Here is a 26,049-nt window from a genome sequence, read left to right on the forward strand (position 1 = left end):
TTTTGTACAATATCATTTTGTAACTTTTTACAAATAAAAACTCATTTCTATTGCTCCCTGTCCTTCTGTCCTTCCTCCCTTGCCCGTGGACCACAGCTAGCCCCGGCGGCCAGCCCAAGCATTTATGATCAGTTGGGCCCTGGACCAGAAGGCCCCCCCACCTTCACCACCACACCACCCACAGTTTGGTCAATGGCCTTGCCCGTCAGCTCTCCACAACCAGTCACACCAATATTTATGGAGTTCCTACCCTCTGCCAGGTAATAGTCAAGGCACCAGTCATCCAAAAGTGGCCAAAACCAAAAATCTTTGCCCTCGTGTAGTTGGTATTTTATTTTAGTGGACAGGCGGTATTCAAAAAAGTAAAAATATGTAGTGATCCAGGCAATGATAAATGCTATGAAGAATACAAACGGGCTATTTTGTAATAGGAAAAAAAATGGGGCCTGCTTTAATTAGAGGTGACACTGAGGCAAGATTTAAGAAACAGAGAGTGCCAACATATAAGGAGCATCTTGGCTTCTGCCCTGAACCAGGCAAACACTTGGATGGAGCCACCGCCTTGCACAACTTTGGGGGACACCATTCACTTCTGTTCTGTATGACAATCCTTGGAGTTGGCGCAAATGGTGGCCTTGAGCCGAGTGCATTCTGGTGGCAAGAAAAACACACCAAAGAGAGGAAATGCCAGTGCCCTGGGTTGGGAAGGAGAGCATGCTTCCTCCTCGGATGACACACAGCCTGTGTTATGTCACAGGCAGCCTTGTGACTATGAAAAGGTAGCCTTGTGTAGTGTTTTAAACCCAAAACAAAACTCTGACACTCTTAATACTCATGCTAAGTGTCTGCCAGCTGAGGTTTTCCAACAGACAGCATCCAGAGCAGTGCCAGGCTCTGCCCGAAATGCCGTTTCCTTCCTGATGCTCCTGGCCCCCTGCACTGAGAGTGCCTGGTGTCTCGGGGCCCCACTATGTGCTCCAGCATTTGGAGTCCTTCTGCCAGGGCCGTACTGGGGCCAGCTGAGGTTTCTGTCAGCCAAATTCTGGTACAAAATTAGTGACATGCCGAGGGAATGCAAAGATTGTTAGCTCCTGCTACCTTCTGCTCCCTTTTTAGAGCCGTTTCCCCAAAGTAGGCTCCCAGGATCGTTAACTGGGTGAGATGCTCCACAAAAACAAAAGGATGGGGTGGTTTTCTAATCAAATAAGTTTGGAAAACCTTGAGTTAAATAACATCAAACAATTTTTTAAAGTTAAAAAGAGAAGCGCAGAACTTACCAGAACCTTGATTAGACCAACAAGGACTGCGACCCTCCAGGAGGGGTGTGGGGGGGGCTCCCCAGGTGGGTGGGGCCAGGGAACCGCCTGCTGCATTGTTCTCTTGCTCATTACACCTGCTGACCGTCCCTTGAAACTACCTTGGGCGGTGTTGCCTGCTCCTGTAAGCATCAGGATGAGCAGAGAGGGGGCTAGAGATCGGTAGAGAGGCAGAAACTGCCGGGCAGCTCCCACGGGAAGGACAGCCCCCCCACCACACACACACCCCTACATACACACACACACACACACGCGCGCGCGCGCGCACACACACACACACACACACACACACACACACAGGTACTGTGGTTTCTTGCTCAGCATGATTAACCAGCAGTCAGCTTTGGAAATTTCCTTTCCAAAGGGAGAATGTGCAAATGCATTTCTCTCACGTAAGGGAGAATGTGTTGAAAGCTGGGAAATACCTAGCAATAAAAAAGAGAACTTTCACCATGCTTACTGAAAATCCTCACCAGGCTCGAATCATTTTGAATCACGAGTGCAGGCTTGAGGGATTGATGCCCCCTTGCAGTGGTCCTCAAAGGGAATGCTGCTTCTATGGAGCTTCAGGTTCCGAATTCTTGCTGCCGAGAACGGTGGGAGCACTGGATGAGGAGCCCCATCACCAGGCTCTGACCGTCTCCAGTGGCTTGTGCCCATGAGATCAGCCCAGGCCAGTTTTCTCCTCTGTGGCCAGGGCTGAGCGAAGCAAAGGTTTAAAAGAACTTTTTAAAGAATTAATCCACTCTTGAGGTAAAGGCAGAAAATCAGAATTTCCTGAACCTAAGTCTCAAAAACCGAAAGCACTGCCCCCCTCCACATGCAAAGTCCTGCTTGGGTCACGGCTGATTTGCTATCTGACCCCAGAGTCCCAGGGAGGAGGGAACCCAAGACCTCACACTGTCCACCTCAGAGCACAATGGCAGGGAGAGGACGTAGGTGTCAGCCATGGGCTTTGGGGCTTTCTTCCATCAGGTAATGAAATGTCTCAATCCAGAGTGTCTTCTTGGGACACATCTTTGGTGACAGAACTGTTGACTGATCCCATGCAATAGTTAACTTTGGTCTCATCACATCCTGAATGAAATTAAAACCAAATACTGCCCAGTCGTCCCTGAAAATAAATAGGTAGGTGGGGGAGATAAAGGGAAAACGCCCATTTACTCATGGGTGACAAGGAACAGACTGCCACATCCTGGCCCGGGGGCAGGTGAGGGGAGCAATGAGGAGGATGCAGACCGGGGCAGAGCATGCGTGCTGACAGGTGCACAGAGTGCGGGAATGCCCTGGCCAGCAACAGGTGAGAAGAAGACCTGAGAGGGAAACAAGCCAGGGACAGCCACAGTGCTGGGTTGCCAGACCATTGGAATTTCAGATAAGCATACCACAGCTTCTCAGTATTACTATGTCTTGTGCAAGATTTGGGACATGCGATATTTGGGACATAGTTACATTAAAACGACCACTTGTTGTTTATCTGAAATGCAGCTGGGCACCCTCTATTTTAATTTGCTAACACTGGCAAGAGAAAGTGACATTTGAGCTGAGCCTTGGGGATGAGCAGGAATCTGTCAGGTGGACAAGGGCAAAGGGTGGGGGTGGGATGAGGGACAGACGTTCCAGGCTGAAGGAACAGTGCGACCCAGAAGGACAGAAGAGCCCTGTGCGTTCCAGGAGCAGTGAGCAGAGCAGTGGGCTCAGGGCTGACTTAGCCATTAGGCCCAGGAGACACTTGGCTAGGAGCCACAAGATTTTTAGAGGTCCTTTTAATTAAATATCAATTTTGATAATTTTTTAAATCAGAAGAAAAATTGAATAGAACAATATTGACTATATCATATGAAATCCAGTCTGGATTATATCCCCCTTTATAAAGCCATGTGGTCATATAATTTTTAATATTTTACAGAGAGGGGCCCACAAAGGCAAAAGTAACGCAGCCCTGGGTGTGGGGAGAATAACAGCCTTGCCGGACTCTCTACCTGCAGTTTCCTTGCAGGCTTGCCTCTCTCGCCCCATCGCGCAAGCCAGCCTCATCATGAACATTGTGATTAACACTCGGGAAGAACTTGTTACATATATTACCTCATTAAATCTTCACACCACCACCACCACCACAAACCCTCTTCCCACCCTTCAAGTTTGGGTGTCTTCTCAAGATATCTGCACCCGCACCCCGCTTAGGGAAACACCCCTGAGGGTAGGCCATCCACATTCCAAGATTCCTTCACCCCCTTTGAGGAGACCCGTAAGGCAGGCGGCCCGGAGCATACTGGCAGTCAAGGGGACAGCGACAGAGGGAAGAAGTGGTCAGACAGAGGGCAAGAAAGGTAGAGAGGAGTTAAGGCTCCGAGAAATGAGAGAACCAGCACAAGTGAGCCATGACAAATAAGGATGAGGTTTCCAAACACACACAATAGATTATTTTAACTAGGGAAATTCTTTAAAATGGTGTATGTAAGGAATTTTAACCCACTTCCGGCTCTGTGCCTGGGTTTCATTCATTCAACTAATTATTTAGCATCTATCTCCTACTGGGGAAGGATATAAAGATAAAAGCATATAAAGATAAAGCCCTCAAGGGGCCCCCAGATCAGAGGGACAGAAACAGTATAAAATACATGATGAGGACAGTGATAAAGACAACACAGTGTCATGGGAGATTCAAGGATGAACCATAAACCCAGCTGAGGCGGGGTATCAGGGACAGTTTCCTGGAGGTGGCTGCCTGAATGTACTATTATAGGATGAGTAGGAATTTTCCAGACTGACGTTGGGGGAAGAGAGGGCATTCCACACAGAAGGGACTTGAGAGCTAAGCCAACAAGAGTAGAAAGAGCCTGGTGTACTTTTGGCTTGGAAGGGTGGAGACCGGTCAAGGCCAGAGCTTTGGAAAGCAGGACTAATGAGCTTTATTGGGCAGGAGAGGGAAGGAAGCAGTGAGGCTGGGGGCAGTGAGGGGCGGGGGAACAGAGAGCTCTTCCTCTCCTGGGCTCCAGCTCTGCATCCACACTCGGGAAAGGATCACTTCTGACCTTCACGCCTGACCTCGTCCTTTCAGACCCTCTGCCTCCCCAAACCCCTGTCTGAGTCCTATTTTCTCAAGGCCTTGTGTGCACTGCTTTCATTCTCCCATGAAAAGCCCTCCAGAGACAGCTACCTTCCACAGGAGACTCAAGAGCACCAAAAGGCTTCCAGACCAACACTTCCCCAAACTGCCCAGTTGAACTCTAGGGAGTCATTCATAGATGCAAGGGTTTCTTGATTTTAAAAATTAGGGAAATGCTGCATATTTTGGTTCCATCTCAGAAAGACATAGTACATGTTAGCGTATTAAACAAGGCCCTGAGAAGGCCTGTGGAGGAAAACCTGTGTCATTTTGTTTAACCCAGCAGCTCACAACCTTATTTGACCAAGGAGCATTTGGGGACATCTCTAATAGAAGTGTTCTGCTAGACACAACTTGGGAAATGCAATGCTACCAGAAGGAATGGCCAAAGGGTCAACCAAAGAGTCAACCAAAGGAATGACTCTCTAATGGAAGAATTGCTGATGGCAGATTAAGTTCCTTCTGTGCAGGGGATCTTTCCAGCCCACCATCAGTAGAGGCACCTTTGGCCTAAAGGACCTGAAAACTGGCCACCACACTCTCTTATGTGCATCAGTTGGACTGACCCAGTAAGCGACCAAACTCAGCCATGGTCTCATTTCTCCCTGAGCTTGAGCTGAGGTAACCAGTCCTCCTCCCCTGTCCTCACTCTCCACCCACTCTCAGTCCTAACCCCATCTGGCCAACCCTGCCATAGCTCAGAATTGCTGGGCTGGAAGATACTCCAAGGGGGGCTCATTCATGCTACACACATAAAAAATCAGCCATCGTGGTCTTCATGAGTGTTATTCACCAAATAATCACAGATCCTTTCCACTCCTGGCTACATTGTAAGGTTACACGTTTGGGTTCCCTTGCGGTTGACTGAGGCCAGTGACTGACCAAAGAGCGTGAGCAGAAGTGGCTTGTGTTTCTTCTAAGCCTGACATTTAATTGCCATTATGAGACTCTTGAGAGTCTCTTTCTTTTCCTATAGGATGGCAACCAGAAACATTCAAGATGGTGGCTGTTCTGTCAACTTGGAGTGACTACGATGAATGGAGCCACTCTGCCAACCCACGACAGACATGCGTGGTAAAAGAGAAAGGACCCATTGTAATCTGAGCCACCGAGATGTGGAGGTTGTTTGTTACTGCAGCATATCTTAGTCTATCCTGACAGAGGCAAGTTTTTATTCTGATGAGGCATATTGTGGGCCATGAAGACAAAGAGAACAGTCAGCAGAGGTGGGAAGAGCGGTAAATGTAAAGGCTCAAAGGGATGGGGGAGTGGTAGGAGATAAAGTGGGGGAGGTAATCAAGGGCCGGGTCATGTGGAGTCTTTGGGGCATTGTAGGATTTAGGATTTTATTCTGAATCAGACAGGAAGCCATCAGGAGGTTTTAGGAAGACAGGTGACAGACAGGATCTGGTCTGTGATGTTAAAGGACTCTTCTAGCTGCTTTGTGGAATATAGACTGTGGAGGAGACCAGCGAGGCCCCTGCACTAATGCACACAGGTGATGGTGGGGACCTGGATGAGCATCAGCAATGGTGGTGCCAACAGGACTTGCTCAAGGTCTGGGAGGGAGGGGCCGGGAGAGCAGGAGTGAAGGTGTGATCAGAATGGTACCGAGTGTGAAGCCAAAGCAATGGCATCTCTAAGAAGGCCAAGCTGCACAGGTCTCACGCAGGGGACCTCATTCGGGTCTCATTGTGGAGTTTTCTGCTGGGAAGGTCACCAAGGAAGAAGAGAGATGCTCCGTCCTGACATCTAACTCTGGGTAAGGCAGGAGCCAGGGCAGGGGCCGGGCTCTGAGGGAGTCTGCCAGGCCCTGAGGTCTGGAATGCCATTAAACGTGTGCATGCCAGGCCAGTTGGCTCATGGTCAGGATGAATCTGCCACTGCTCCCTCTGACAATGTTTAGCATGAAATAAAAAGTATGGCTTTCAAATGATACCACAAGGAAGATTCTTGAGCAAATATGGCCAGAGCCGCTCTGCAGAATGTTCTCAGAGGCTGGGATTCCATTCGCCTCCAGCCCTCTTTTTCCATCTGGTCCTTCCCAGCCCTGCACTGAGGTCCAGCCGGACAATTGCATTGGCCTCCTCACAGGTCCCCCGCCTTCCAACCCTTCGCCTCCAACTGCACTCATGGCTGCCAAATTAATCTTCCATACCTCCCCCTCCTATTCAAAACTCCTCTCTATCTTCCTGCAGCCAGTCAAATCCCTCAGACTGCCAATCAGAGCCTCCACAATTTGTTTCAAACAAATCTTTTCTCTAGTTGTTGTGTTTATGTCCCCCAAATCTTCCTGTTTAACCTAACCTCTACCCTTCAGTCGCTATGGATGACCTACAGAACCTCAAAATACACACTGAGCTTTCTACACTTTCCATGGCTGGACCCTTGCCCAAGTCTTTCCCTCTGCTCGGAATAAGGTCCTTCTTCTCTTCAGTGCTCCAGATTCTCCCCAGCTGGTATCCATCACCCACTCCACTGTGGTCCTGCAGCCAAGCTCCTCATGCGTGGATCACGCTTTCTTGTGGATATGTGTACACTGGTCTTATGTTCTCTGCTAGGCTGAGGGCTCCTTGAATGCATGGGCCACATCTGGCTCATCTTTGAATCCTGAAGAGCCCTGAGCACATGCTGTCACCTGGAGCAGAAAACTCAACTCAAGCTGCCTTAAACAATGAAAGGGAATTGATTAGCTCATGCCCCTGGAAAGTCCTGCAGTGGATCTGGTTCAGAACAAGTTAGATCCAGGTGTTCAATTAACGTCATGAGGAAGAGCCCCTGTCAACCACTTCTCTGTCTTCCATTGTGTAGGCCTCATTCTTAGACTGTCCTTCCCCAACCTGGTAGCAAAGATGTCCAGTGGAAGTTACAAGCTTAAGTCCCACTCTCTTAGCTACTCAGTAGACAGAATGAGTTTCTTATTTAATAATTTCATTAAGGACCTTGGAGGAGAATCTGACTGACCAACCAGAGCCGGATGCCAATGTCTCCACCGATGGCTATGGCCAGGAGGATGGATAATTCTGTCCCAGCCTAGGGCATGTGTTCATGTTTGGTGCCAGCCAGTAGGCCAATCTGACTAAACTCTATGGGCTAAGAACATGGGAGGTCAGATGCTGTGAAGGAGATATGGGTGCTGTGACCTAAAGAAGGAATGAGGGATGCTGAGAAGCCAAAAACAACAGATGTCCATGACAGGCATTTTCTGTGATAGCGCATTCCAACAAACAATTTGGCACCTCTTTTCTCAGATTGATTTTGACAACCATCTGCTCAAAGAAATTAAAGTTTCCATCTTGGCTTATTTTTTTGGCCATAACAGCAAGTTCATATAAAAATTCAAACAGAACAACAGGGAGTCGGGGGCATCAGTTAAGACATAACTGGGAGAAATACAAGTATTGGTACTTTTTTTACAAAAAAAAGGAATATGGAATGGGTGGTTAGATGGAAGGAAGGATGGAAGGAAGGAAGGAAGGAAGGAAGGAAGGAAAGAAGGAAGGACAGTTTTATTTATTTGATTGTGCCACTGTCATATTAAAACCATGTTAAAGGGCACCTGGGTGGCTCAGTCAGTTAAGCGACTCTTGATTTCCACTCAGGGCATGATCTCAGGGTCGTGAGATCAAGCCCCACATTGGGCTCCCAGTGGGGAGTCTGCTTGAGATTTCCTCTCCCTTTCCCTCTCCCTTTGCCCCTCCCCCTGCTCTCTCTCCCTCTCTCTCTAAAAATAAATAAATAAATCTTTTTAAAGAAATCCTGTTATAATGGGCCCCATTAAAAAGACAGTTCAAAGAAGGTTTAATTAATAGAAAACCCTATTGCAGTGGTTTAAATAGGAGCTTACTTACCTCACACAATTGTTTATGGATATGCATGTGGTGTGTGCCACAGGAATAATTTTTGCAGGCATATCTACCAAAGGATGTTAACATTAGTGGGCATAAGGTTAAGGGAAAAAAAATACTGACATTATCTCAAAGTATCTCGCCCAAGATATTTATTAATTAAAAGGGAAAAACAGTAAATTTACATTGGAGAAACTCAGCAGACACCATCTTAATGAGGTGATCAGGGCTAAGATCACCAGTAATAAGAAATATCGATATCATGTTCCCTGATACAAATGAGAAGAACACAACATCACTTTTACTTTTATTTTTGCCAAAAATGCAAAACCTCTATCTAGCCTTGAGAAAACATCAAACTTAAATTGAAGAACCTTCTACAAAATAACTGACCAGCAATGTTCAAAAGTGTCAAGTACGAGAGAGAGAAGGAAAGATGGAAGAACGTTTCCCAGCCTGGAGTAGAGGAAGGAGACTTGACAACTACACTGAGGCGGGACCTCAGATTGGATCCTCAAACGAGAAAAGAACACACGTGGGAAAAGTGGGGAAATCTCTCTTGAGAAGGTCTGGAGTTTCGTTAAGAATATTGTGCTGAAGCTCATTTCCCACGTTTGATCATTATGTACCTGGTTAAGGAAGATGTTAGCATTAGGAGAAGCTGGGTGAGGGGCATAAGGGAGCACTCCTCTTACTATTTTGACAACTTTTCTGTCAGTCTAAAATTATTTCAAAGTTCAAGTTAAATAAGAAAACCATGGTGTTAGTTCTTAGTACACTTATAGACCAGTTGCCACCACAGTGCAAAGATTTACAGGGTTAGTGTCCCAATCATATGTACGGACACGGGATCTCAGAGTCTGGAGGAAGGAGGGTACAGTGTGGCCTTGATACTTTTGATGTCTCTAGCTTCAGGCAAGTTGCACGGCTTCTGCTAGACTTTGAAAGCATGGGCCAAAGACAAACAAGTGTGAATGAATGCCCATGGCATGTTCTGAAGGCTTCTCAAACTTCTTCCCAGGCAAAGAAATGGACTCTGGGCCCTGATCTGGAACTAGCATTCTGGAATTCCAGGCCCGTGTCAGAGTGGAAAGGGCATGGGATTGGCTGCAGTACACGGAAAACTTGGGAAATAAAGATGGCATCTTCAGAGAAGTCGGTTACGGAAGAATACATGCTGGGTTCATTTCTGTATTCAAAAAGACACAAAAATCAGAATGACATCTGAGACTAAAAGCCAGAGCACACATGTTAGAGAGCTCTTAAGGGCACCAAGCTGATTTAGACCAGGCTATTGCAGAGCAAATATTTCTTTAGAGGAGCAATGAAAGATGTGGAGTTAGCTAAGGAGTTGTACTTACCTCAGTCTCATGTCAACCAAACTTCCACACCTCCTCCTACTTCGATGTGCACACGGAGCCCCCAGGGATGTTGTTAAAATGCAGATTCTGACTCAGTAGTCTGGGATGGAGCCTGAGATTCTGCATTTCTAACAAGTTCCCAGGTGATGCCAGTGCTGCCGGTCCACAAATCTTGCTTTGGGTAGTAACGATACAGACCATTGGAGATGTTTGAGCTGTGGAAAGACAGTGAAGACAACAATGACCTGGGAATATGTTCAACAAGGCTGTGTTGGTTCTGAATACCTTCCTGGTCTTCATGTGTGGATAGTCACAAGCAGAGTTAACATGGAAAGCTGAAAATCTTGTATGAAAAGCCCTATTGGGCAAGTAGCACCAGTGTGAAGAGCAGGATCCTATGGGAACATAGGATCCAGAGGTGAAGCCACAATGCATCTATAACACGACTGTTTCAATCAGTCCACTGAGCACAGCCCTGAACCCATAGATGGGTGGTGCGGGGCCTCCCGGGGCAGTGGATACCTGGCCAGGTGAAGGCTCTCTGATGACCACTTTACTGCCACCAGTGCCTTTGGCCTGGCTGTGCAGTAGGTCCAGCAAGCCCAGCTCTTCCCCGTCCCTTCTCCTGTCATCACATATCAAGTCTCCTCACATCCCCTCATCCCTTCCCAGCTCAAACATCCCATTACCCAAGAAAGGACCTTCCAGCCTTCCCACCAAAATGCACTACCATATGCAAAAATCCAGGAGCTGGGAGGAAAGGCAAAGACCCTTTGACCTCTCCTAGAGACTCATCCACTGCTCTTCTAGAGAGTGGAAGTCAGTCCTACCTCCTCTCCCCACCAGGCAAGTTAGAAACACTATTTCTAGCCATCGGCTGGAGGGCATTTTCATTTTCTGTGGGTATCTGGAAGGTGGGCCTCTTCCCTAAATGATTGGATTCTATTCTACCAAATGAGCAGAGAATGAGCGCTTCCTACACACACTGTGGTGACCAAAACACAGCCTCTGTCTTCAAGATGCTCCTAGTCTACTGGGAAAGAAGAAGGCCAAGGTAAAACTGAAGCAGGTGCCAAAGGCTGCAGGAACCCAGAGGTAATGCCCTGGGGAAAGCAGGAGTTGGAGAACAGAGAGCTAGACCCTGGCAGCTACGGCACCACTGCAACCTCCCCGCTCTCTGAGCAATGAGAACAAGAATCCCACCCACCCACCGTCTTCCCCAGCATTTGCTTGGTCCTCTTCTCACACTGGCTGTTGTTTGGGAACATCTTCCCCCTTCTCCAACCAAATCCTAGTATTTTAAGTCTGTGTTCACAGACATCAGCTTGGGATCATTTGTTAGATGGTTGTTTTCTATAAGCCCAAACTCATCCCTCAGGTATCTGACAGATAATGTTTTTGAGACTCACCCACGTTGTAGCGGGTACCAGAATTCCTTCCTTCTTATGGCTGAATGATTGTCCCTTGTGTGTATATGCCATCATCCGTTTAATCCATTCATCTGCTGTTGGACATTTGGGTGGTTTCTGCTTTGGGCTTATTGCGAATGATACTGCTGTCGACATCTGGGTGCAGGTTTCAGTGTGGCTCTGTTTTCGTTTCTCATGGGCATGCACATCGGTGTGGAATTACTGGGTCATGGGGTCGATGCTGAACTTCATGAGAAACGACCAAACCATTTCCACAGCAGCTGCACCATCTCGCTCCCCATCGCTAGCATGCCGAGACCGTTATTACCGCAGCTACTATTTATTGGGCGCACGATGGAGCAGACACCCGGTTCCAACACAACTGGATGAAGTTGATATTGAAGGAAAGCAGAATATGTCACCCCCATTTAGATCTCTTTGATATAAAAATTATTTGGGGCACCTGGGTGGCTCAGTGGGTTAAGCGTCTGCCTTTGGCTCAGGTCATGGTCTCAGGGTCCTGGGATCAAGCCCCGCATCAGGGTCCCTGCTTGGCGGGGGGCCTGCTTCTCCCTCTCACTCATGCGTGCGCTTTCTCTCTTTCTCAAATAAATAAATAAAATCTTTAAAAAAATTATTTTGAGCTAAAGGCAAATTCGGAAGAAACAAACTCAGAAAAAAACTCTTTTTCTGCCTCAAGGCAAGATATAAATTCTCCTTTTACTGGAGACAAGCTCTTATCAGCCCAGAGGTGGCACCCAAGGAAGCTGCAAACAAATCTTACCCCATTAGTTCCCTCCAGTACATCCACCTTCCCACAGGTTGCCGCCACCCGGGGACGCCTAGTGTGGCTCGCCTCTGTCCTGTCATTCCTCTACAGATGAACTGTTCTTCGCTGAACACGATAGATAAGCCACATTTCTAAGCCACGGCTTTGAGTTACTTTTGGTTCGGATTTCTCCTGGGTGATGTGTGCTGCACATGTTAATAAACTGGTCATTTATCTCGTTAATCTTTTAGTTTAAGAATCGCAGCTGAAGCCTAAGACAGGTAAAGTTTAACCTTCCCTACAATGTCATCATCATCTTCATTTTATACATGGGAAATTGTTAACACAGTGACTTGCCCAAGATCACCCAGGGAGGATGAGGCGGTGCCTGCCATGGAATACGGAGAATGCACAGATCCGGCCCCACGCACAGGGAGCCGTTGGGGCACAGAGGAAGGGCCCCGAAGCTGTGTCCCGAAAGAGGAGTGTGCATCTGTCAGTAGATGTGGCGGAAGGACGTGCGGTCTCAGAGCAGCAGAGAGAAGCGGGTGAGCAAAGACACTGGGCTCTGTGTAGATGGATGTAAGGTGCACGTGACGGTCATGTTTACCACTGTATCTCCTATATGGTGCCTGGCACACGCAGCTGCACGATACCATGTTCTGGGGAAAGACGTTAGAAAAGGGAAGTAAAAGGGAAAGCTGGAGAGCTGGACAATGTCCAGAGCAAGGGGAGCTTTGCCTGCTTTAGTGAGGAGTATGGACTTTATCTTGTGGGTAAGGTGAAGACTTTTGAGGGTCGCATCAGAAAGCCCACTGCAGCAACAGTGTGGAGTATGGCTTGGGCTAGATCAGAGTAGAAGCAGGGAGACCAGTTAGGTGGCAGTTGCAATAGGGCCAGGAGAAAGATGTGGGGGAAGGTCTGAACCAAGGCAATCATGCATGGGATGGGAAGGAGAGAAGACAAGCCTGACGGAAATGGAAAGAAAAAGATAATCTGCCGGCTGGGCTAACAGATTAGATTTCAGGGCAGAGGGGGAAGTGGGATTGTGACTCATTTCCAGGTTTATGGATGATGGGACCGACAGTGGGGCTGGTGCTGGTGGGCACAGTAGGTGCCGATGCATTGTGGTGCGTTCTTCACGTTGGCTGTGGAGTATTTAGGCTGCCTGGGGGGCGTGAGGGTGAACGGTAGACGGTTGAATCCCAAGCTCAGGAGAGAAGGGAAGGGGATAGGGAATTAAAGGTTGTCGGCACATACCATCACTGACATCACTGGGTGCATGAGATCCCAGGGATATGGGCAGAAGCAGGAAAAGAGGGGCCTGAAGACAGAGACCCCCCTGCAAACGGCCCCAACCTACCACTACCACTGTGCCGTCCCCACTCTACCACTTAGAAACTTCCTGTTTGGCTCCTTGTTCTCAACAATGATCTAACCTAAGCTGGCCAGAATTCAGTTTTCCAGCCCAGAGACCACCTTCCTCTGCACCCCCACCCCCACACATGTACTCACATCAGAAGCCATTTCAAGGAATATGTGCGTGCCTCAATTTCTTTGCCATCTTATCTCACTCGTTCACTTGAATTCATCATTTTCAGTCACTGGGGGATATAGGAATACAAAATGTTGTGGAGGAGAGAAAGCTTTGTCTTTTCCTTAAAAGAAAGGATGTTGCCCCTCAGAATGGAGTTTGGTGGCAGTGAGAGCAGAACTGACACGGATGCACGCGCGGCCAGTGTCCTTGCGAGGAATGCAGCCTTGGCCCAGGACTTGGTGCCCTTGGGCCCTGGTGGCAGGGCTGATTCTCGTCCTGAGAGAACCGTCTCTCCCTCCCCAGTTAGACATTCGATTCCTCTGACTCCACTTGGCTCCCGGCGTCTGCCTGCCTCAAGGAGGGGACAAGCTGGCCATGCCAGTGTGGGCTTCCAAACCTTGCTGTGGGGATTTCACGCGGGACACGAGCTGTCCCAGCTCCCGCTTTCATCTCAATCGTGGGAGCTCGGGAGGGCGGGGGGTGGGATGTCGGTCCGCCCCTGGACTCGCCCTTGATCTGCGGACAAAATGCAGTGCCCCAGCCCGAGGGCTGAGACACAGCCCCTGGACCTGGTCAAGGGCCCTGCCTCCTGCCTGCCTGAGAGGATGCTTCAGAGCAGACAGCCCTCCCCGGAAGGACCTGGGCTCTAGTCTTTTTTTTTTTTTTTAACTTGGTCTCTCTCCTTTGATCACCTGTCACCTCTTCCTGCAACCGCTCCTCCTTGCTCCTGAGTCTGCCATGAAATTTTAATCTAAATGTTAACAACGAAAAAACCATTCTCCATTTCTATTTTCTAGTTTAACTTTTTAGGGATGGTGTTTTTAGACTTCGACTTCCAGACTGGGAGAAAGCATATTCATAAAATAACAGTGTTCACAGCTCAGTTCACTGCCTTAAATTACCATTTCTGGATACATTTTGTGAAGTCACAGTTTAGAAAAACAAAAGCTCCCAAATGGCTTTGAGAATGAAACCATCTTCAGATTGGCAATCAGACTAACTTGTAAATATTTTCTCCCATTTATTTAACTTTCCCCATCCAAATGCAGAGATGGGGAACATAGTGTGTGCAGTACTGTGTTGATGCTGCTGGGGGGAGGGGAGATGCTGGGCCCCTGCAGGCCCTTGCCTTTCCGTCCACTTCCACCCCCTCCCCCATGAGCAAGCAGGAATGTGCATAATGTGCATGGCACATGGGGACTCCCGTGAAACCAGGAGGCAGCCAACAAGACTACCCCTAAAATATAATCCACATCAGCCTGCGAAACTGCTCCCCTTTTAACCACATCCCCAGGGCCCATTTTGCCCTTCTGACAACTCCCTATACTTCTTCTACCCAAAGGTTGGCCCTTTCTGACAGTGTTCTTCTCAGTTTTGTCGCTCTAGCCTGCCTTTGCTATTAGGACAAATAGTGTTAATGGAGTGCCTTTTGTTTCCTCTGTATCCTAAAGGTACTGCCTGATTCAATCCTGAACAAAGTTAGGAAGAGGCAATGAGTAACTGCTTTTTACAGCCAAACAGCCAAAGCTCAGAGAGGTACCTATTAACCTAGTTAGGGTCACCCGGTTGCTAAGTAGCGGAGCCAGAGTTGAAGCCCAGGTGAGGCTGACTCCGCAGCAAGCACACTGTGACATCAAGCAGCTTCACCTGACAGATGGAGAGGTGGCTGTCGGATGACACAACCATCAACTGAGCAAGGAAGAGACAAGCAGAACTTGTCTTTGCTCACAGCTGTGAGCAAAGGTATTTCTGGCCAGTGTTTTTCTTACCAGAAATGGAGCTGCCCAAGTATTTATTTGTAAGAGATACAGGGTAGTACAGTAGGAAAAACATCCACCCAAGAACCAGAGGCTCAGGGACTCAGGCGTTTGCACTTGGAAGCTGGCAGGACCTTGAGTAGGTGTAAATCACCCAGACGCTCTGTTCTTGTTTCTTCCTCTGTCAAGTGAGGATAAACAATGCTTGCCCTCCCTTTGTCTCAATGCTGCTGTGAGGATCAATGAGGCGATGGAAGTAAAAATTACAAAATGTTCTACAAAACCATGTATAAATGCATATTTTTATATTGATGTATTTCTGCCTGATAAAAGAACATTTTGGGGTCATTGAATCCATTCCTTTGCTCTGCTCTTGGACATAAACATTCAATTTCTCTTGGCCTCAGTTTCCCTATCTGGAAAATATGGCCATGGGGTTCACTGAACCCTAAGCTTCTTTCTAGCTCTGACCCAGGGCAGATTTATGACTCTTCCTGATTCCTACCCTGCTTTCCAACCAGCCCCTGGTGACTAGGAGAACCCAGAGGTGGGGTTCCCTCACACAGAGCCATGTGTCCTCTCAACCAAGAGGAAGCTGGAGGATGTTCGACTGCAAACAATGGCAGAATTAAATTCAGAGAGGAATAATAAAGTATCCCCTCCACAATATTTATCAGTGAACATTATGTGCCACATGGTATGCTGGGAAGAAGACTGGGTGGAAGAAATGGTCCAGAGCAGGAGACAGACTTTAAACCACTATCTTCCCAGATAATTATTTAGCTGGAGGCGTGACATATGCTACGACATAGAGTAAGACTGTTGATCAGGATATTATATGATGGGGCAGGGGGGTCTCAGAAGGATTTCCCAAAGAAGTGGCATTTCCAACTATTTCTTGAAGAAGGATCTGGATGGGGCATGGGCAGGGGGTTGAGAAGAGGTTAGAGGATATTCCAGGCAGAAAGAATGTCCAGTGCCAAGGTCTTTTAAAGAAGAAAGTTCTTGATCTATCCGAGTTGCTGAAAATAAGTCGATTTGGCTGTGATGCTAGTGACGGGGAGAGTGGCATGACATGAGGTTCCAGATATAGACAGGAACTGATCATGCAGGGTCTTATAGGTCAAGATGAAGAATCTGGGCTTTATCCTAAGAGCACAAAGATGCCACTGGAAGGTTTTAAGCTAGAGGATGTGTTCCAAGTGATTGTCCAGAAAGATCGCTGAGGCAGCAGCAAGTTTACTAGAGGGGTGTACGAGTGGATGCACCCAAAACAGTCAAGAGGCTAGTGCAGTGGTCAAAGTCAAGAGCAGACCATGGCTGGGACCAGGATGGTGACCATGGCTGGGACCAGGATGGTGGCCATGGAGATAAGAGAAACGTGGAAGGAGTTGAGAGATACTTAAGAGGTGGAACGCTCGGGGAAGAGTCACTGATTGGGGGTAGCAGGGGAGAAAAAGGGAAGTAATTTATATATGCTATGCATTCTAATCTATTGAGGTTGTGGGGACCATGACCCCCAATTTCCAGATAAAGAAAGTCTCTGAGAGGCTGGGGGACTTGTCCAGATAGAGGAGCTGAAAAATCAGGTTCCCAGAACTCTCAGCTCTTACATCATAATTATTTCAGGTATGTAAAGGCTCCTGTCCCAAGTGACTCATTCTAGGTGCTATCATTACTTCACAGAAAACTCAAGGAAGGTCTGATTTCATGTGTATTGCATGCCAAGCACACCACGGCAAAAGCTATATGATGAGAAGGGACCAGAGTGAGGAAGTGACATCATGGGCCAAATAGAGTCGCTACTCACAGCAAAAGAAACAGTCCACAAAACCAAAAGACAACCAACAGAATGGGAGAAAATATTTGCAAATGACATATCAGATAAAGGGCTAGTATCCAAAATCTATAAAGAACTTATCAAACTCAACACCCAAAGAACAAATAATCCAATCAAGAAATGGGCAGACGACATGAACAGACATTTTTCCAAAGAAGACATCCAAATGGCCAACAGACACATGAAAAAGTGCTCAACATCGCTCGGCATCAGGGAAATCCAAATCAAAACCTCAATGAGATACCACCTCACACCAGTCAGAATGGCTAAAATGAACAAGTCAGGAAACGACAGATGTTGGCGGGGATGCGGAGAAAGGGGAACCCTCCTACACTGTTGGTGGGAATGCAAGCTGGTGCAACCACTCTGGAAAACAGTATGGAGGTTCCTCAAACAGTTGAAAATAGAGCTACCATACGATCCAGCAATTGCACTACTGGGTATTTACCCCAAAGATACAAATGTAGGGATCCGAAGGGGTACGTGCACCCCGATGTTTATAGCAGCAACGTCCACAATAGCCAAACTGTGGAAAGAGCCAAGATGTCCATCGACAGATGAATGGATAAAGAAGATGTGGTATATATACACAATGGAATATTATGCAGACATCAAAAGGAATGAGATCTTGCCATTTGCAACGACGTGGATGGAACCGGAGGGTGTTATGCTGAGTGAAATAAGTCAATCAGAGAAAGACATGTATCATATGACCTCACTGATATGAGGAATTCTTAAACTCAGGAAACAAACTGAGGGTGGCTGGAGTGGTGGGGGGTGGCAGGGATGGGGTGCCTGGGTGATAGACATTGGGGAGGGTATGTGCTATGGTGAGTGCTGTGAATTGTGCAAGACTGTTGAATCACAGCTCTGTACCTCTGAAACAAATAATGCAACATATGTTAAGAAAAAAGAAAAAGAAGAAGATAGCAGGAGGGGAGGAATGAAGGGGAGTAAGTCGGAGGGGGAGACGAACCATGAGAGACGATGGACTCTGAAAAACAAACTGAGGGTTCTAGAGGGGAGGGGGGGTGGGGGGATGGGTTAGCCTGGTGATGGGTATTAAAGAGGGCACATTCTGCATGGAGCACTGGGTGTTATGCACAAACAATGAATCATGGAACACTACATCAAAAACTAATGATGTAATGTATGGTGATTCACATAACAATAAAAAATTAAAAAAAAAATAGAGTCGCTACTCAAACGTGCACTGCAGACTCCTTACACAATCACCTAATTATAGTGCCTGAGGAAGTGCTGTAGGATAACACGCGGTGCGGAAGCCAATGGGTAATTGTCAGTGGGCCAGACGGTCTTTTTAATTGGAGTTGATATTTGGAAGATAATGTGTAACAAGCTCAATGAGGTTTTTGTGGTGGGATCTTTCATGTCCAAGAGAAAGGCCTGTCCGGCTTGCGAGTGAAAAGGCTCTTCCATACTCTGGAGTTAAAAGTCTTCCTGACCTTAAAGCCTCCTCTCCTCCCGTCCCAATGAAAGGGAACAGTTTATGTAAATAAGTGTATATCTGACACGCAAGGCAGCATTCACGTACCGCCGCCCCTCCAACTGCACTGACCCAACGTGGTTTGGCCAAGGCAAACATTGACTTCTTTCCAAATGTTCCGGTTTTAATGACTATAGTTAAATAATGCCCCTCAAGTCCCCAAATGAGGCAGACTTTGCAAACCAAGTCTCTCCAAGCTCAGGGTCATGCTGTCTCATAACCAATGTGAGCCTCGGGTTCCTCGTGCACAATGAGGACAGTCTCTACCTCACAGCTCAGCAGTGAGTGTTGTCACTCACTCAGCAGTGACAACAAATACCTGGAAAGTGTCTCACAACGGGCTTGGCTCATGGCAAGAGCTCAACAGTGGTCGCTACCGATCCCAAAATAGAGTGGCAATAGAGTCCATGAGACATTTCAAAAGAGAATTAAAGTGAATACAAATTATACAAATAGTACACTCTGGGGTGCCTGGGTGGCTCAGTTGGTTAAGCGACTGCCTTCGGCTCAGGTCATGATCCTGGAGTCCCGGGATCGAGTCCCCCATCGGGCTCCCTGCTCAGCAGGGAGTCTGCTTCTCCCTCTGACCCTCCCCCCTCTCATGTGCTCTCTCTCATTCTCTCTCTCAAATAAATAAAATCTTAAAAAAAAACAAATAGTATACTCTGATTTATTCAGAATGAGACTGACGTTTGAGCATCACACATATATCTGAGCTGCTATTTAACATAAAGTAACAACGCAGTTCCCACTCAATGGCTAAAATTTTACTGGTCGTTTTGGCTTTGCTCTGCTCTCCTTGCATGACTCATTCATGATTCCCCAAGTACTTCAAGGTCTTGCTATACTTTCGATCCTTGAAAGCAGCACAGTTTTGGAAAATGCACTTAATAATGCCAATGCCGTTTCCTGCCTCTCGCCTGGATTTTGCCTTCCTTCAGTTGATAAACATGTGTTACTCTTACTGAATTGATTCGTGCCAGATACGCTGCTCGATGCTGGGCTTTGCAAACAAATGGACGCTATGGTCACTGGCATCACGCAGTTCATGTTCTAGGGGGCCGAGGGCCTGGAGCCCCGGGTCAGATGAGCGGTAAATCCCCTCCATGGGGGAGAAAGGCACAGGAAGCTGCTGCCTTAGCTCCAGAGGGAGAAGTAGTCAAGAGCCTGCCTTTTCCTCAATTTCATCATCTGAGCGAGACCCAGAGGGAGGTGCAAGGAAGTTAGCTCATTTGCTGGTGCCGGGAGAAATCGGTTTATGTAGGTGAGGAGGAGAAGGGAGAGTTGCGGACCAGTGGCCAACCAAACCCCACAATGACTTAGTCCCGTGGAGTTCCAGTTTGGATAGACACAGGGCAGAGGCAAACCCGGCCGCCTTGCAGCTGACACCGACCCGGCCCGGGCAGGTTCTTCTCCTCACCTCACCCCACTCTCCTTAGTGTATCACTTTCTATCACCCTATCCTTAGCTCCTGCCACCCAGAATTTTTTCTCCAGTTGGGAGGACTGGCAATCAGCTCCCCTCCCTTGTGTAATCAAATATCTCACCCCGAAGATATGCTCAGACTCTCTGGCCCGCGCTCAGCCCTCCGGTTTACAGCGTGGCATGAAGCAGCCAGCCAGCCAGCCCAGAGCCCCACCAGTTTCTAATTAAAACGGAACAAGTGTTTCTTTAGACACAGACCAAGTTCTTAGAGGAGAAACAACAGGTTCCTCTAAGGTTGGCCTTCAGGGCTCACACAGATGTGCTGTTTGCAAAGGGAAGGTAAATAGGCTGGTTTTAGAAAGTCCAAATGGGTGTATTATTATTATAATCAATTATTTTAACCGTATTTGCCACCTGACACTGACTACAAAGAACTTAAATATGTCTCTGGAATGGCATTCAATAGATGGGGGTGGAAATCACATTATTTTAATGTGTCGGAGCTACAAAAATAAAAAATAATTTCCTGTCTCCCTTAGGTTATAAAAATTTACCTAATCCTCTCCATATTGGTCATATTCAGCACCATGCTATGGAAATGTAAACATTGCTGAAATAAAAGAGTTTTTATAATTAAAAGTTAAAAAAAAGACACAAAAACCAAAATTCCAAAGCAATTTGTGATTGGACACATTCCCTGCTCCGGGAGGCAAGATTGCATGGTTCAGCCCTGAGACCACAGACTTCATCGCCTAAAGGCAGGAGTATTCTTCAAACTACTGAATGGCCATCCCAGAGGCACAGGGCAAGGACTAACCAGCAAATGGACGCAAGATACAGCGCTGGAGCAGGGAGGTAGAGACCCTTGATATCAGATGGGACCTCTTTATAGCCAAGTAGCGGGGAAAGGAAGTTGGGGGAGTCGCCCTGTTGGAGAATGTACCCCTCAGCAAGAAGGGTGCTAAGCTTAGGAGAGCTATTTACCAATAGAACAGGAAGATTTCACCAATTTAGCAAGTGGCTCATGTGGACCGTACACACCCACTAAATACTGGCCCTGCCCAAAGGGACAGGCGAAAACCTAAGTGAGGGAATAAGCTGACTGAGGGGAGGATGCCCCAAAGGGGCAGACATGACTTGGTTCTTGCTAATTGCTGCTAGGCCTTCTGATTTCTCACGAGAAGCTAAAAATCTGTATTTCATTACGGTAAGTAGTACACATTAAAAAAATAAAGCCACGTGAGCCAAACCAAACAGGTCGGCAAGTCACCATTTTGTGACCTGTGATTGACAGTGGCCTAGGGTAACAGGCCCACTTGCACCCATGGCCTCCACAGAAACATGAACCCACCAAAGTTGCTCCAAAAGCCAAAATCTCTCTCTACCCCTGAAGCCCCTGCCCTGGTTCAGCCCACCTCATGCCTCACATGCATTCCCACAGCAGACCGAACTGGTCTTTGCACAGCACCACAGACATTCCCCTCCCCTAAACCTACCACAACCAAGGTGCTTGGCTGGCTCAGTCAGTTAAGCGTCAGCTCTTGACCTTGGCTCCGGTCATGATCTTAGGGTCCTAATCTCGGGGTTGTGAGTTTGACCCCATGTGAGGCTCTGCATTGCACTCCAGGTCAGGCTCCGTGAAGGGCGTTGAGCCTGCTTAAGATTCTCTCTCTCCCTCTGCCCTTACCTCCCCACCCCTGCACATGCGCTCTCTCTCTTAAAAAACAAAACAAAACAAAACAAACCCTACTACCTCCTATTGTAACGACTTGTCTGTCTCACCCAGAGGTTTTGTCTTTTTGTTGCTGTGTCTATATGGCCTAGCATGCAGTATGGCACCCAAAAGTCACAGAAAGGGAAAGAAGAGAGGAAGGAAAGAAGTTTTGTTCTGCTATTTCCAGTCCCTTTACTATTTTTTTAAAAGGTTTTATTTATTTATTTGAGAGAGAGAGAGAGAGAGAGTGTGTGTGTGTGTGTGTGTGCATGCGTGCATGTGAGCTGGGGGAGGGCAGGACAGGGAGGGAGAGAATCTCAAGCAGACTCTGCTGACAGAGCCTGACGTGGGGTTCAATCTCATGACCCTGAGATCATGACCTAAGCTGAAACACAGAGTCATTAGCTTACCCGACTGAGCCACCTAGGCACCCCCAGTCCATTTACTATGTCAAGCTGTAGCACCTAATGGTGATATGTGGTATGACAACCCAGCTTTACTTAACTTGGAAGATGCTCACCCAACCAAAGAGGAAATAAATAAGAATTTGACATTGAAATATTTTATATCATAAGAAAAAGCCTCAAATTGAAAGATGTAGCAAAGACATCTGCAATAGTCATGGTCACCATGTGAACTCTTTCTTTTAAATTCAACTACTGAAGGATTTTTTAATCATGAAAACATAGCACCAATTCCTTAATAATTTTTTAGAAAATTGAATTTAAACTTTAGAAAGGTAGTCTATAGCCATTTCTCCTATAATATTTAATTCCTGAAATGTATATATTTTTCAGGTCTCAGGAGCTGCTCTTAAAAAGAGAAAGTCCTTGGGACGCCTGGATGGCTCAGTTGTTAAGCGTCTGCCTTCGGCTCAGGTCATGATCCCAGGGTCCTGGGATGGAGCCCCGCATCGGGCTCCCTGCTCCACGGGAAGCCTGCTTCTCCCTCTCCCACTCCCCCTGCTTGTGCTCCCTCTCTCGCTGTGTCTCTCTCTGTCAAATAAATAAATAAATAAATAAAAAGCTTTAAAAATAAATTTAAAAAAAAGAGAAAGTCCTCATTTCCCAACAATGTGAATATACTTAACCCAGCTGAACTGTATGTACACTTAAAAATGGCTAAGATGTTATATTTTATGTTATGTGCTTTTTGCTACAGTACAATAATATTTTAAATAAATATATTTAAAAAAATAGAGATGGTCCTCAGCCCACTCTCCTTCCTAAGAGGTCCTTAATACAGAGACAGCAGGCATCGACACAAGCTAAAGAAGTGTAAGGAGAGCCATTGAGGTAGAGCCCATACCTTGGTCCTGGCATCCCGTAGTCTAGTCCTAGAAACAGCTGTACCGAGGAGCAAAATGTTTCCCTCTAGTTGTTATGATTCCATCCTTCAGGGGTGTTCATTCATTCAGTAGGCATTTACTGAGACCTACTACCAAGGCTTTGAGGATATCCTTAAAGCATAGTCTATGCCCTTCACTTACTCGAAACTCAGATTTTAGCGAATGTGCTGCCAATATACTTGGAGATGAAGTAGGTGCCTGCTAAGGCCCAGCCTCACCACGATTCATCAATCTTTAGCAACATTCACATGCCTGGTCATGAGGTCAGAGATGCCCACAACTTCCTTATTCACTTTTAGGAGCACAAATATCTCCTCATGAGCTTCCTCCTTGCCATCCTGCTCTGACTGCAAGAAGTCCTGAACTTCCCCAGGCAGCAGGACAAACGCTTAAGGCAAAATGAATGGTGGAGGCATCTGTTTATGCCCAGTGGGCAAGAAAATGTAAACGTAACCCACCGCCATGTTTTCTCTGAGCCTTCTGCTTTCTGCACCCCTGGAAATTCACCAAGTAGCAGTGATTTCTTCTCAGGCTGGCTCCTGAGCAAGGCACTTATCCATACAACCTAAGCTTTCCCAGTGGATTGGTGGGAGTTAGATTGGAGGATATTAGACCAAAAAGAGAGCTTAGAATCAAGAACTCTTATTTTATAAATAGGAAACCCCAAGAACTGGTAAATTTCCCAAGCTCACAGCAAATTACTGGTCAAATTTGAACTAGAACTCAGGTCTCCTGACTCCCAACATAATCTATGTTAAGTCCAAGATACCTCTACTAAGAGAATTGGAGAAGACTATTAAGCTATAGCTGGTCCAGTTTCAGACTATGATCACATAAAAGTTTTAAAAGTCTTTCATGTTCATTTTGAATGTCTTTTTGGCAACTCTCTGGATTAAGGTAATGATGGCAACACCTATATCCAGTCAGGGATTTTATGCAGAAAGGCAGGAGAGCCTGCCAGGAAGCCCCCCACCCTGGTGATTGGATCATGTTATAGTCTTGGGTCTAGTTCCGTGGGAGCTTGAGGGCCCAGACTTCAGTTCACTTGTCTAGTTGGTGGAATGATGGATGTCACTGTCGGCTCTAGAACACATCTCCATGCCTCTGTATTTCATGAGTGAAATGATTTATTGCAAAACTCTAGTGAGGGTATTGTGAAAACCAGAAGGTAGTGTAAGCTGTGGGTAAATGTTTGTGAGTTTAAGACAGAACACTGTTCGATAATAATGGATCAATCTAGGTTCATCCCTTATAACAAATGTGCCATTCTGGGGGAGGATGCTGATGATGAGGGAGGCTGTATGTGTGTGCGGGGAGGAGAGGTGGCAGGGGATAGATGCCGGAAATCTCTGTACCTTCCTCTCAGTTTTGCTGTGGAACTAAAACTGCTCTAAAAATAAAAGTATATTAAACAATTTTTTTTAAAAAGATAGAACACCTCTAATCCACATTTCCTCTATTATCATATAGTACCTTTTCTCCTAACTCAAAATATGGGTGCTCCATTTTATGGGCAGAAAGACGGAGAATCAAGAGGTTGTAGTGGGGCCAAGACAGAAACAGTGCTTGCAGCCGCCCCAATCAGGCAGCCAGTCTCTCAACTCAGCCATATCATCCTCGGGGTCTTGAGGGCACCTGAGGCACCAAGTTTCCCAGGTCTCCTCGAGCTCAGAATCAGAAGGAACACGACTACTCTGTGTTGTCATGAGAAGTGTTTCATGGAGTAGTGTTCATGACCTCTTGCTTCAGAGTCACTTGGGACACTTGTCACAAATGCAGAATCATGGGCCCTGCCCCAGGGTCTTACTGAATCCTAACGGCTGGGAATGGGGCCCAAGACTTGATATTTCTAGTAATTGTCCCCAGATGACTCTGATGCAGCCTGATGTATTAGAATCAGTTCTGCTGATATTAGATCACCCTTTTATGTCGAGCCCATACACCGGAAGGCTGAATCCATAGCGTGTCTTAACCCAGAAAGCCTCCCTCCAGGCAACATTCTTTCAGCAACTTGTAAGGCACCACAAGCTGTCAGAAAGGGTGGTATGGACAAGGACATCACTGAGGGCATTTTGGATTTCAGAAGGGGGAAGGGTCTAATTCCCATTTCCCAAAGAATGACTGCTTCAGCAAATGGCTGAGCGAGAGGTTAGCAATGCAGTCATGGCCACAATTATGTACTGCCCAGACAGATGCTGCCCAAGTGCATGACTTACACCCCAGTCATGGGTTTGACTTTTGTGGGATCTCTGGTCTGACATTTCCTAAGACCAGATCACTTTCCCTATATCTGATGGTTGATGGGATATTTATGAACAGCGCCCATAAAATGCCACCTGGGGGCTACAGAAACTCTCGATCCCAGAGTCACCTCAGCCATACCTGCTACTGTAAGTCTAATTTAAGTCCCTGTGCTTCGGTTCCTTTAGAAGCAGAACAGAAACTCTCACTACCCTGCCTCTAAGGGACCTTGACTGGAGAAAGAGGTAGGATTTGCAGAGAGCTGAGTGGTGCAGAGGAGTAAGCCTCAGCCCACATTCAGATGCCCCTGGGATTTAGGTGCCATCCTTGTCTGAAAATCAAAATGGATTCCACCTGCTGTGGCTCACATTCGGGTCTTGCCAAGCTGCACATCCAGGGAACAGAACTGAAGGGAAGCCAGCTGCCCCTTCTAATCCTACACAAGGGCGTCCGGCGTTTCAGTACTTGGCCTTCCACTGCTCCACTCCTTCACACTCCATTTCCTCAGCCCTACCTCCCCACTCAGTGCATGAACCCACGGCAGCCCCTGCCCACGCTGCTGGAACCCACCTGAGGCTCTGTACGCGGCCACCAAGGCAGCTGACTGGTAAGCCCCTCCTTCCTGCCTTCCGCATTTCCCTCTCAGGCAGTCCTGAGATGTTTCTTCATTTCACCTCTACTCCTTTCAAAGCAGCCTTGGAACTGTTGGTGTTTCTTTTAAAAAGAGCAAAGAGAGAGAGATCAGGGAGACTAGATTGGAAAGTGACCTACCCTCAAAATCCTCCAAGTCTAAAGTCTTCTGTGAGGCTTCTATTTGGATTCTCCAATGACTCTTTTCCAAAAAAAACAATCTGAATTTTAAGTACAA

General features: G+C 47.1%; 1 long non-coding RNA gene across 2 annotated transcripts; it reads right to left on the minus strand.

The window, feature by feature from the left end:
* Positions 1–8,465: 8,465 nt before the first annotated feature.
* LOC113928922 lies at positions 8,466–25,977 on the minus strand. 2 transcript variants are annotated; one of them, XR_003522024.1, is made up of 4 exons: positions 13,328–13,417; positions 11,044–11,425; positions 9,635–9,849; positions 8,466–9,462 (listed from the first exon to the last, which is right to left on the minus strand). It is a non-coding gene; the product is annotated as an uncharacterized LOC113928922 (long non-coding RNA). The 2 variants fall into 2 exon arrangements; XR_003522025.1 differs by lacking the exons at positions 11,044–11,425; positions 13,328–13,417 and adding an exon at positions 25,752–25,977.
* Between the last annotated feature and the right edge of the window lie 72 nt (positions 25,978–26,049).

Source organism: Zalophus californianus, chromosome 5, assembly GCF_009762305.2.
Source record: "Zalophus californianus isolate mZalCal1 chromosome 5, mZalCal1.pri.v2, whole genome shotgun sequence".
NCBI lineage: Eukaryota > Metazoa > Chordata > Mammalia > Carnivora > Otariidae > Zalophus > Zalophus californianus.